Source organism: Salvelinus sp. IW2-2015, linkage group LG27 (genome assembly GCF_002910315.2).
Source record: "Salvelinus sp. IW2-2015 linkage group LG27, ASM291031v2, whole genome shotgun sequence".
NCBI lineage: Eukaryota > Metazoa > Chordata > Actinopteri > Salmoniformes > Salmonidae > Salvelinus > Salvelinus sp. IW2-2015.
In genome coordinates this window covers 31,909,308-31,922,071 of record NC_036867.1, presented here as the reverse complement: position 1 = coordinate 31,922,071, position 12,764 = coordinate 31,909,308, and the positions used below count along the sequence as shown (strand labels likewise).

General features: G+C 43.0%; 1 long non-coding RNA gene across 1 annotated transcript; it reads right to left on the bottom strand.

The window, feature by feature from the left end:
- Window positions 1-573: 573 nt before the first annotated feature.
- LOC139023117 (uncharacterized) lies at window positions 574-9,702 on the bottom strand. The gene is made up of 2 exons (XR_011474273.1): window positions 9,638-9,702; window positions 574-5,395 (listed from the first exon to the last, which is right to left on the bottom strand). It is a non-coding gene; the product is annotated as an uncharacterized lncRNA (long non-coding RNA).
- Window positions 9,703-12,764: the final 3,062 nt, after the last annotated feature.

Genomic DNA, 12,764 nt, shown 5'->3' with positions numbered 1-12,764 from the left:
AGGAAAATTCTGTTACAGATTATTTTGCCATGGGGACAGTAGAGGGCAGACAAACACTGTTAAAAATAAGAAAAAATGGCTGGTTTTTGGCTGACCACAAACACATTGGGTTTCTCTGAAACATAGTGTTGGTTTTAACATTCTAAGTCTCAACTGACCTGGCTGTATACAGATATAATTGTTAATTATCAAACATATTTGTTAAATGTAGAAATTATATCATGATTGATACATATAGTGAAGTACACTGGGTGTACAAAACATTATGACAACAAAACATTATGAATACCTGCTCTTTCAATGATTACAACTACTGACCAGGTGAATCCAGGTGAAAGCTATGATTCCTTATTGACGTCACTAGTTAAATCCACTTCAACCAGTGTYGATGAAGGAGAGGAGACAGGTTAAAGAAGGATTTTTAAGCCTTAWSATAATTGAGACATGGATTGTGTGTGCCATTCAGAGGGTGAATGYGCAAGACAAAATATTGTAGTTCCTTTGAATGATGGATGGTAGTAGTTGTGGTGGTTGGTGCTGTTTAAGATGAGGGAGGACCAATTTAATAAATTGTTTTATGAGCATGCCATGTTTATTTCTATTACAGCATATTGGATGACTGCCATTCATGTTCCATTCACCCAGCASAATGTAACACCGACAGGTTTAGGCTACTACAGGTTTAGGCTACTAACATTTTCCCTATACCCATCATGAGGTTGCTACAACTTAGCCTACGAATMAWAGTTTACAACGTTTGTGCACAGGTCACGAGACATTTGAGTAGTCCAGGTGACATACATTGACACATMCAATACCMCCTTGCACCCTCTTGCCTGTATCTAGCTGATCTAGGTTGTAATCATGAGTCCAACAGTTGCAAACTAAAGTTTCTATTGGACAAATTCAYGTATGTTTTCKCGCTTTTGTTCCATTTGCTTCCGTTTTAAAATACGTTTTTCATCCGAATCGGCGGAATGAATACACCCAAACACAGAACTAGCAGTCTCATATAAACGGCAAGATTACTTTGCTCAATTAATTRATAATTCCTTCTCTCATCTACGCTCCCTTCTCCGCTCACCTTTGCCCTTTGCTTTTAGACTTCAGTTCACAATACAACAGCTGCCGGTGACCAGGCGAGAACCTTTCCAAGCCAAACTTTCATACCATAACCGCTACACACAGCCTACATTGTTTTCACCATATTAATGTCATTGTCAACATAGCTACTAGAACTAATGTGCTAGTAAACCSACTACAATCATGCAGTACAGAATACAGCAAGCAGTTTAGCAGTTACACTAGCAGTCCCCAGWGGCAATAAATTAATGAAACCCAAAGCTTACATTGACTAGGAGGAGATCCAGTGTTGGATAGCCATAGCCAGCTAGCTAACATAGCATCCCTCTCTGTTTGAACCGSGTGTTTGAGTCGTCTAAACTAGCTAGATGCATTTGCTAGCTAAGTCAGTGAAAGTGAAAGTAAAACAAAATATATACTATGAAATATAGCTAGCGCTCGCTCTCTCTCTCTCTCTAGCTTCTCCTTAATTTCTCCTTAATATRGTCTTTCTCTTTGAGTCAGCTACTCACCACATTTTATGCACTGCAGTGCTAGSTAGCTGTAGCTTATGCTTTCAGTACTATATTCATTCTCTGAACCTTTGATTGGGTGGATAACATATCAGTTAATTTCATGCTGCAAGAGTTCTGATAGGTTGGAGGACGTCCTCCGGAAGTTGTCATAATTAGTGTAACTCTATGGAAGGAGTCTCCTAGGTTTTGTATTGAAGTCAATGTAACCAGAGAAGCTAGCTGTCCTCCAGCTACACCATGGTGCTACCCTACAGAGTTCTGTTGAGGCTACTGTAGATCTTCATGGCAAAACAGTGTGTTTTAATCAATTATTTGGTGATGTGAATATATTTAATATAGTTTTATAAAAAATTATAACTTTTTTAATGTTTCACTATTTAAAAAAAAAAAAAGGTATTCACTGAGGAGGATGGTCCTCCCCTTCCTCCTCTGAGGAGCCTCCACTGGCTAGTAGGTGTCAGGCGCAACGGTTTGTGTCAAGAAGTGTAACGCTGCTGGGGTTTTGATGCTCAACAGTTTCCCTTGTGTATCAAGAATGGTCCACCACCCAATGTACATCCAGCCAACTTGACACAGCTGTGGGAAGCATTGGAGACAACATTGGCCAGCATCCCTGTGGAACGCATCGACACATTGTAGAGTCCATGCCCCTATGAATTGAGGCTGTTCTGTGGGTAAAAGTGGGCAGTGCAACTCAATATTAGAGGTGCTCTTAATGTTTCGTAAACTCAGTGTATATGATTTAAAGCAAACTGTAAAAACGGACTGTCAAATCTGAGCGAGAGAGAAAGAGAGAGAGAGAGAGAGAACAGGAGGGGAATGAGAGCGAGAATGGGAGAGTCCCAGCTGTGAGAGACGATTCTCTTTCTCTCTCTCTCTCTCTCTCTCTCTCTCTCTGAGATATTTGGTTCATTATAGTTCCCTGGGGAGGATGCCTCCTGTGGATGAGGCCCATTGCCAGGCCTTTGCTTGCACTGTGGTGGAGTGAGACGGAGTGAGAGACTATCTTTAGGACACTGTTTGGCAGTTCCACAAACACAGTTCCAAAAGACAACAGTAGGGCTGTGAGGGAGGCCGTGTTGGAGAGGACAAACATCTAGGTGTTTTAACTCCAACACTGGTGGATCTGTTGTATATCAGAAGCCTGTGGATGAGGTGCTGTTCATGGTGGGAATAGAACTCCAATCATGCTGTCATCTATATCATTGAKCTACTATAATGGTGTTTTAATCGGGGCATGGTTCATACATTGGCCTACTGCATAGGGTGATATACGTTTCACTCTAACACATTTTGGTAAGGGAGGGTTTTTCGAATATTTTCCGAATATTTTCTAATATTTTTCGGAATATTTTCTAAATATTTAAAGTATATTCTTCTTTATTTCCACAGCTTTGAACACTCAGAGTTGACTGTGTCTCATTTAATTTAGCTCTAAGGTTTGTAGTAGTCTATTTCCTTCTCTCTCCTGCACAATTATCTGTCTCTAATATTTCCCATTGCTTAAGCTCGCTGCCGATTTTGGTTAGGAACTCATAAATAATTTACTGAAAGAGCGGCTGGAAATTCATGTGCAATTTGCAGCTGCTAAAATCCGGCTATTGTTTGCCGGGCTGTTCCACAGAACTACAGATATAATCTTAGAATGTTAGACAGTCACTTTGTACAACATGATCTAAAATTCTAACAGTCCCTCCTTGACAGGCCAGACAATCATTAGTGGGCAAACTGCAAGTCACTGTCCACTAAGGGCTACAAGCTGTCTCCAGCTATCATTTTATATACCAGAGATACCCACATTTTCCTAATATGTTTTGATACAGTTTGTTCACATTTATACTGTTTCACCGTGAAAGCTCGTTGAGTTAAACAATGCTATGTACTGAATAATTTAATATGAGCATTATGGCATATCCTATTTGTATCAACTGCAGTCACCCTACTACAAAATATTTTCACTCTAACATAAATAAATAATATTGACCATTTTGACTTTTACCACATCAACCTAAATCTTCATGAAAGTAGTTTTACTGATTTGATATGATTATTTTGAGAACTGATTTGCCCCTGAAATAATCCTGAATGTCTATGTAAAAGTGTGATATTGTGTACCGTGGTTCTCTTGGGGGAGAGGATGAGTCAGGGAGTTAGGGTTATAGCATGGGGGTGAATAGAGCCTGCCGGCAGCTCCAGGTGCAGCCTATCTCTCAGTGGCTCCTCGGTCCGGGTAAATACACCCTGACAGTCTGATCTCTCCTCCCTTGGACAGGTGGCCAGTCCTCTGGTTCAGAGGCTCCCCCCTTCCCTCTCCCACCACCATATCTCCCCTCATCCCTCTCCCCTCTGTCTCCCCTCATCCCTCTCCCCTCTTCTCCTCTGTCTCCTCACCCAGCACCCCTGAATCTGATACACTGTGAGGGAACTCAGCCAAGCCTGGCAGTGGATAAATGACCCCACAATCCACCATCTTAACCGTTGTCGTACGCAGCAAACAGGAGACGGCTCTATAGTAGTGTGTGCATGTGTGTGTTTGACGGCTATCGGGAAATAAAACCCCATTTRCTCCCCAGCAGCTCCCAGCTCCCTTTCTATACCCTGACCTATTTTGAGGATGTATCTCTTAACAGAAAGATTAAGGCTGTTTAATGGTAGGTGACACAGCAGTGTCCTGCAGTGTTTTTCTTGCTTAATCCTTAGCATCTTCGGTAAAAGAGCTTTCAGAAGAAATATTGTGAGTTTTTGGCATGCACCCCTGAGGGAATGGGAAATTGTCAGAGTGCATTTTTCGATTCTCGGAAGCTATTCRTCAGGAGAGTCATGGAGGGCTTCTCCCCTCAGTGAGTTAGGTAAGAGAGTCAGGAATAGTTGCCAAAATAATTCCACCTAAAGCTCTGTTGGAAATTACAAAATGTTTCTTGTATATTAGTCTGTCACCTCGCCTCAAACGTCCCTGGAAACACTATAAAACGAAGACCACTGAAGTGAAGAATTTCCTTACGAGGGGCTCTTAAGAAGAGGAGACTGTGTCCTGGGGCTATTTGGTGCCATGCTCAGAGACTCACAGACGAGGCCAGGGGATGTTRAGCAGCTACTGGGCAGTGACCATGTTGTGAAGCTGTGTGTGCTGGAAGCAGAATCAGATGTCCACTCTGGCCCTTATCCTATCCTCCTCTCGGGAATAAACAAATACAACAAAATAGTATTTTCTTGCCAAAGCTTTCCAGCATTCATAAAGTAAAACAAATGTAAAATGTAAAGTTAAATGCCAAGATTTCTCAAAGTTCTTTTGTGGTTTGGTAGTCTTGATAAAGGGCAACACTAGTATTAACATTGTAATACATAGTCAGGTAAATTAATTACCGTGGCCTCCCGAGTGGCGCAGCTGTCTAATGCACTGCACTGCAGTGCTAGCTGTGTCACTACAGATCCTGGTTAGATTCCAGGCTGTGTCACAGCCGMCCGCYACCGGGAGACCCATTAGGTGGTACACAATTGGCACAMKGTCGTCCGAGTTAGGGGAGGGTTTGGCCGGCCAGGATGTCCTTGCCCCATCGCGCTCTAGCGACTCCTGTGGCGAGCTGGGCACATGCATGCTGACGCGGTCGCCAGGTGTACGGTGTTTCCTTCGACACATTGGTGCTTCCGGGTTTAGCGGGCATTGTGTCAAGAAGSAGTGTGGCTTGGCGTGGTCGTGTTTTGGAGGACACATGGCTCTCGACCTCCGCCTTTCCCGAGTCCGTACGGGAGTTGCAGTGATGGGACAAGACTGTAACTACCAATTGGATACCACAAAACTGGGGGAAAAAAGGGGAGAAAAAAAAATGTATTACTAAATTATTCACATAAATAACATTTCAATATACTGTACACTATACTATATACTGTACTAGTTGATCACACAGTACCACTATAGAAAACATTTCAACCCACATGACATTAGAATACAGTATGTTGATGTTWATACTGAATTATGTAGTACAGCTGGAGAGCAGACTCAGAGGTATCCCAGCCAAAGAACAGCAGGCCAGGTTCAGAAAAAGAAATAGAGAGCAAATTGTCTATTCAGTTGCTACTCCTCTCTTTAAGATGTAAGGGGTTGACCTCTGTTATTCCATCTGTAAGGCCTGTTGGTCTCCATCTGTAAGGGCAATGTAATGTAATGGCTCCAGGATCTAGGAACTTCCCCCAATCAAATGTTCTATTAACCCAGTGCCATGTGGCCTAATTGAGACTGGATGTGGTTAGATACACCGATTGGTCATTTCTACTTGTGTTTGGTAATGTCCCAGCTAGCACATAATGTTCTGAGAACCATATGTTTCTTAGAGCTTYGTGAGACAGTGGTTGTCGTATGGTTATTTTGCACACAACCTTCCGACAATGTTCTGGGAATGGTACAGCGTAGTTGCTTGGCTTTGGAACATTCTCAGCACAATTAAGGAACTTGACAAAATAACTTTATTTTCATGCTATTTCATTGCTTTAACAGAACGTTTCCTAAAAGTTCAAACAGGGTTACATTTAATTACATTTTTGGTAATGTTCTAGGAATGTTCCCCAACTGGTTWGACATTGGGAATTTTCTCAAATAGTTCAGAGAACATTAAGAAACAATGTTCTTCTGTGGGAATTTCAATGCTTCAGCGTACTGTTTCCAACAAGTTTCCTCTTGGTTCTATTTAAAGTCATGTTCTCAGAAAACTTTCCATAAAACCACAAGAATAGCTTAGTAACGATCAAATATCATTCTAAGAAATGTTTTTAAAAACATATGCATTCCGCTCCCAGCATCAACAAAATTCTCTCTCCTCTAACTTGTTAATTGTGTTCAGGTGTGTTGGCTGCGCACACTGATCTTAATGAGTGCTTATTTGAATAGACTAAAATGAACAGCTTTGTACGAGTAAAAAAAAACATGGSATGTTTGCTCCATCCGCAGTGGACTAATTCCCTGGATAGAGAACAGAAGATCATAGTTTCGAKTATCACTGATGCCGTGCCACAATAAATGATATATGTGTTTGTAAGATTAATGCTTAAGCAWATTAATTTCCATGTGTCCTGTATGTGCTTGGAGTTCAAAACGGTTAACCTAAGCTAGCAYTGTTATTAAAAGACTTAGTGAAACATGGAGTGAAAGTTTCAAGTTATTCATAAACCTCCAAATAACCTATAATTTCTGTTCTCAGAACGTTAACAAACATCCCAGGAAAACTTTCAGGGAACCATAGTAAAACCTTCTCAGAACCTCCCTGGAACCTTAAAATGTGCGTTCCCAGAACAGGTGACATTTTCTCTTCTGTTCTCAGAACATTTAAAAAAACGTTCTGTTTTACCGGTCAGGAAATGTCGTCCCCAGAACCAATGGGAATCGAAAAACGTATGCTCCCACAACTTCCAAGGAACCAAATGTGCTAGCTGGGGTGCTATAATGTGGTATTTACTACAAGCGTCATATCGGGACATATCTGACAGTTAGTGTAATTATTTAACAACTTCTGAGATTTTATATTTGATCATGTTTAGATTAGATTGTCTATTTTTCTGAGAATATAGACTTGTAAGTAATGCTTTGGATTTACAGATTTTTAAGCAAGTTGAGATACCCATATACAGTATATATAAAACGTCTGATATATCCATTTATGTGTTATGCAATAAATTATTTATTTATGTTAGAGATGAATGCTTTATTTAGTGTGAACATTTAAATAGCCATGTGAAGTGTCATAAAATTGACCATTTAACCTCAGACTCCCACACAAATTATAAATTATAAAGTTGATTTGAATTCATGTTTCGACTCCATTTCAACATCATTTTTGTTTCTTCAYTGAGGAAATATATCGTTAAATAGTTATGATGCTTATGCCCCTTCCTGATTGTGTGTGTGAGTGTCTTTTATCCTTGAGAGGAGTAAAATGTTATAATCTGGTCCCCAATAGATTTAAGCTCTATATCTCCAGTARGCTAACTGTTGTTCAGCATAATCCCAGAACCCAGCAKCCGGCAAGTAGGTCATGTGGTCACGTTTGTCAAACCCAGCTGAAGTGAACATGACATTTTTCCTGGCTTAATTCWGAATAAAAAATGCATGCGATTTTGAATTTTAGATCTCTGGAGAGTGGCGTAAACAAGTATGAAATTAAGTGTCTTTTGAAATGCTGGGCCAGGGATGTGGATCGAATTGAGGCGCGCGCATTATTCACGTTTACTGAGAGAGAGAGAGAGAGAGAGAGAGAGAGAGAGAGAGAGAGAGAGAGAAGAAAGAGAGAGAGAGAAGAGAGAAAGAGAAAGAGAGAGAGAGAGAGAGAGAGAGAGAGAGAGAGAGAGAGAGAGAGACAGAGAGAGAGAGAGAGAGAGAGAGAGAGAGAGAGAGAGAGATCGATGGCTAGAATGTTGCAGAGGATACCTGGTACAATGAATGGGGATGCCCATTATAGTAATTATATAATATTTCTAGCATTATATTATCAATACTCTTTAGAACTGCTTATATTACAAATATTGTGGTCCTCTGTAGCTCAGTTGGTAGAGCATCACACTTGCAACGCCAGGATAGTGGATTCGATTCCCGGGACCACCCATGCGTAAAATGTATGCATACATGATTGTAAGTCGCTTTGGATAAAATGATCTGCTAAATGGCGTATATTATTATGGTATATTGCAATGTCATCACGCCTGCAGTCCTTGGTACTATCCCAGTATAGAACCGAGTTCCCTTAGCTCTTCTCTCATTAGGAACAGCTAACTATGTTTGTTCCCATTTTAACAGTAGGTTACTCTGGGGTCATAATAATACTCCAAGAAACAGAAAACATCCTGATAGCCCCCAGGACACTTTACCATCAGCCAGTTAGTTGTAGAGCAAGTCTTAACATTTTAATAAGAGCGTAATAATAATTTCATCTTGCCTTATTTGCAATGCACATTCAAGCCTAATAATACAAGTCTATTATGTGTTTTTAAATGTGTTTGATATACAGTAACTGGATGACTGGTTGACTGGAGCACTGATTTWACAACAAGGATACCATAATGCTCAACCATCAGGCCACAGAGCATGYWTAATGGTGCGCTCCTGGGTTCAAATAGTATTTGTRATCATTGAAATACTTTTAGAGTTTGATTGGGTCTGCCTGAAMAGCTACATCATAGAGGTTTGCATTTTTTGGGACTATTTAATTGGTTCCATTGTGCCAGGGAAGCTCAATCAAGCTCTGCAAACGTGATTGAAAATTTTAAAAACAAATACTACTTGAACCCACGTTTGTTATGGTGGACTGGGKTGCTGCAGTCCGTTCTGGGACTACCTGACAGACAGTGTGACCAGACCAGACCAAAACAGAGTAGACCAGACCAGACCAGACCAGTGGGACCTCCAGCCAGCCTCCCGATGAGGGATGGAACAGAGCAGGAAACTACAGCCCTTATCAGTGGAAATGATCCCACAGCAGAGAGATACAGACAGGATTAGATGTTTATCCCATTGTAATTTCCTCTGTGTGATGAATGGGTCGAGATACAGACCTTATTGTCTGTAACCCTTTGAAGACCTCTCTGATTGTTACTTATCATCCATTTGCCATCAGGGCCTTTCTGACACATGTTAGCAATTGCTCTCTCTGACCGCTCCCACGACGGCGCACTTTCTGATAAAGCATTTTGGCCTCACAGACACACACAAACACTGAGTTACTCATACAATATATAATATATATTTTGTATCCCAATGGTTCTGTCAACTGTGTTGTAGGTACATCAGGCATAAGCTACAAACTGTGTGTGTGTACAGCAGCTTGATGTTATGTAGCCACTGTGAAAGCAGACCCTTTCTATGACAAAACCGCCTACAAAACCCCACAGCTGAGCTGCCACAGACAAACAGGGAAACAGGGAAACAGGGAAGCACCTATCCCTGTAAAAGCCATGCAGCTGTGTCAGGTAATTTCACAGCTACAAACCCATGGTGTGCAGTCATGTTCCCCTGCAGCCACCCCCCCGCCCCCCCCAGCCCTGAGCTAATTCATTACCTGTCTGAGACAGCCGTTGAGAGCGGCCGGGGACACGAGCTGGTGGTGGGGGATGAAACACCGAACACCTTCTGGAAACGCGCTAGCGTTAAACAAGCTATTTAGGGGGAGATATGTCTCCTAAACGCCACATGAGAAACAGACAGTGATATAAAGCTCCCAGTGAAATGGTTCATCCTGGTCCTGGGGGTAGAGGAAAGAGAGAGAGAAGAGGAGGAGAGGATGAGAGGGGGGGATGAGGGAGTGGGATGGAGAGAAAAAAGACCATTGTGACAGACCTGGGTATCCTAAATAGAAGCTAACCCGGGGAGGCGGCCAACTCACCTTGTGAGAACAGCAGTCAGGAAAAAAACAAACACACACTGGCTCACCTCTGCTAGTCAGGCTGGGGTGAGGGGAGCGAGGCCGCGAGCTGTTGCCGTGAGCTTGCGCGTGCAGGGCTGGGGGAAGGAAGCGAGGGGCCTGGTGTCTGACAATTGTGTCCCCCTCAACTCCGCTGCTGTGTGGGAGCTGTAGGGTGTGTGTGGGGGGGGGCTGGGCCGGACCTGCCCAGCACGCATCGGGCTGACAGGCGACTGGAAGTGCACTGCAAGCGTCGTCCACTATCAATAACCCTGCCGTGGAGACGATGGGCAGAATAGGCCTGGTACATCAACGCACATGGCATCTCTGTTTGAATTGTCTGTCTGTCTGTCTGTCTGTCTGTTCTGTCTGTCTGTCTGTCTGTTTCTGTCTGTCTGTCTGTCTGTGCCTCTCGTCCTGTCCGCTTCTGCTGTCTGTCTGTCTTCTGTCTTCTGTCTGTCTGTCTGTCTGTCTGTCCTGTCTGTCTGTCGTCTGTACTGTCTGTCTGTCGTCTGTGTGTGTGTGTGTGTGTGTGGTGTGTGTTTTTGAGCTGTGGGGGGTTGTGTGTTGGGGATTGTCACCTAAACGTCATGTTTCGCCTATACTGAGATTGCGGTGAAATCCATTGGAAAAATACAGTGTATGAAATAAATAGTGGTTTAGGACTAAACATGCCAGGAGTAAACACTACGATGAGGCAATATACGACAAATAGGTGCCGTGAGAGGGAGAGGTGGGACGTCATATGCTAAACTGTATGCTGTATTGCTGCTGTTTGCTCACTCGGTCGAATGGCACAACAGTCAGACCAGGAAGTACACACCAGTTTTGTGTTAGGTCAGTTTGAGAGATGAGAGGAGTGGGAGACGGGGTCGGGAGGGCGATCGAGGGGAAGATGATGATGTGCAGTTACAATTGAAGGCTTACAAGTCACAGCCCAGTCAGTCCACCACGCTGGTCTAACATGATCTGTTACATATTAATTTCAGAAAGTTAGGAAATCACGGCTGTGAACGTATCTGGACACGCACACACACACACACACACACACACACACACACACCACAACACACAACCACCACACAACACAGGCTCACACACACACACACACACACACACCACACCACACCTATCGACACACACACACACACCACACAGCCACAAACGGGCACACCAAGGGCAGCACACCACCACCACAATCACAGCACCACACCACATACCACACACTACACACCACACACACACACCAACAACACCACATGACACACACCACACACACGGGCACACAACACAACACACGGCACACACACACACACACACACACCGGGCACACACACACACACACATATGACATTATCCATATCGCCCAGTAAACAGATAGAACGTAAGCCTGTAAAATAGAGAATGTAAATGACGGCTGACACCAGAAAACTGCATAGACTCTCTGATCGTAACATGAATTACACGTGGCTCTCTGAAAAGGGTCTGCTCAGTCGTTTAAGATTAAGTGCATCCTTACTTATACAGTATAGTTATCACCTCCTGGTTTCTTTCTTTTTATTCACTCTTTAACAGGCAAGCGAAGAACAATTCTTTGATGGGCTGGCAAGTGAGAGGGGCAAGTGTGGCAATAACATTGGTACCCCTATCACATACTGATAAATAGGCTATGAAGTCTCCAGGAGTAAACACTACGAACAAACCAAGCATTAGCCTACAAAACGGTTCGGACTTTCAGTTTTTTCTTTCTCATCTCAGTCATGGAATATATTCTGATTTTTTATAATATATGCAATTTAATGGCAAGATTGAAATAGAATATACAAAAAATGCCTATTGATCTAAGCGATTAATTCCAAGCGTGTATATAAAAGATACTATTTGGGAACCTAGCAGTGTTAGAAATACAAATTTGAAGATGTGAGATGAATTAACAAATCGCAAAAACGCCAAAACAACGATAGTGTCTCACATATGTTTAATGCACAGATAAGGTCTCGATGTAAGATGAAAACGCAAACAGTTCTCGCCAGGCTTCCTCTCCTTTCTGATACTGCTTCAGATTCCAACTAGCATGAACGAGCTTGATTCGAGTTTCCGAGAAGCTCAATCCTTCAAAATCCATCAGAATGTTTCCAGTTGTGGCGCGGGGGTAGAGAAGTTTAAGTGTATAATTTAATCCACAGTGTAGCCGCGCTCTGATGTGGTCCTATCGTGACATGCGACACACTACGCGCACACACATAAGCACGCCAACAAACGCACGTTCCACGCCCACACACCTCTTCGATGCATCGAGCGGCTGTCTAGCGCCTTTTATGAAACCGCAGGGCAATTTACAAGCCCCCGTATGTGATCTCCCTTAGGTTGAGGAGGTCCAAAGCCACAGCCTTACACACACGTTTTAAGTCAACTTTCAGCCCTGTTCATGTACAGAGACCAGGCAACCAAGAAACCAGTGTCATAGGCTGCAAGTCTAATTCTCGGCCGCATTGCAACCATGGAGATAGGTCACGTGGTAAAATAGAGAATGTTCGCAAAGGGCTGAGAATATATGGGTATCGCTCTCATCTCTTGTCTTGCAACACACACACACAGCACGCACGCACACACCACACGAGAAGTGTGCTGTCCAGGTGTGTGTGTGTGTGTGTGTGTGTGTGTGTGTGTGTTGTGTGTGTGTGTGTGTGTGGTTGTGTTGTCTGGGTGTGCGTGTGTGTGTGTTGTGTGTGGGTGTGTGTGTTGTGTCTGTCGTGCGTGGGCGTGCGTGGCGTTTGCGGGCAGA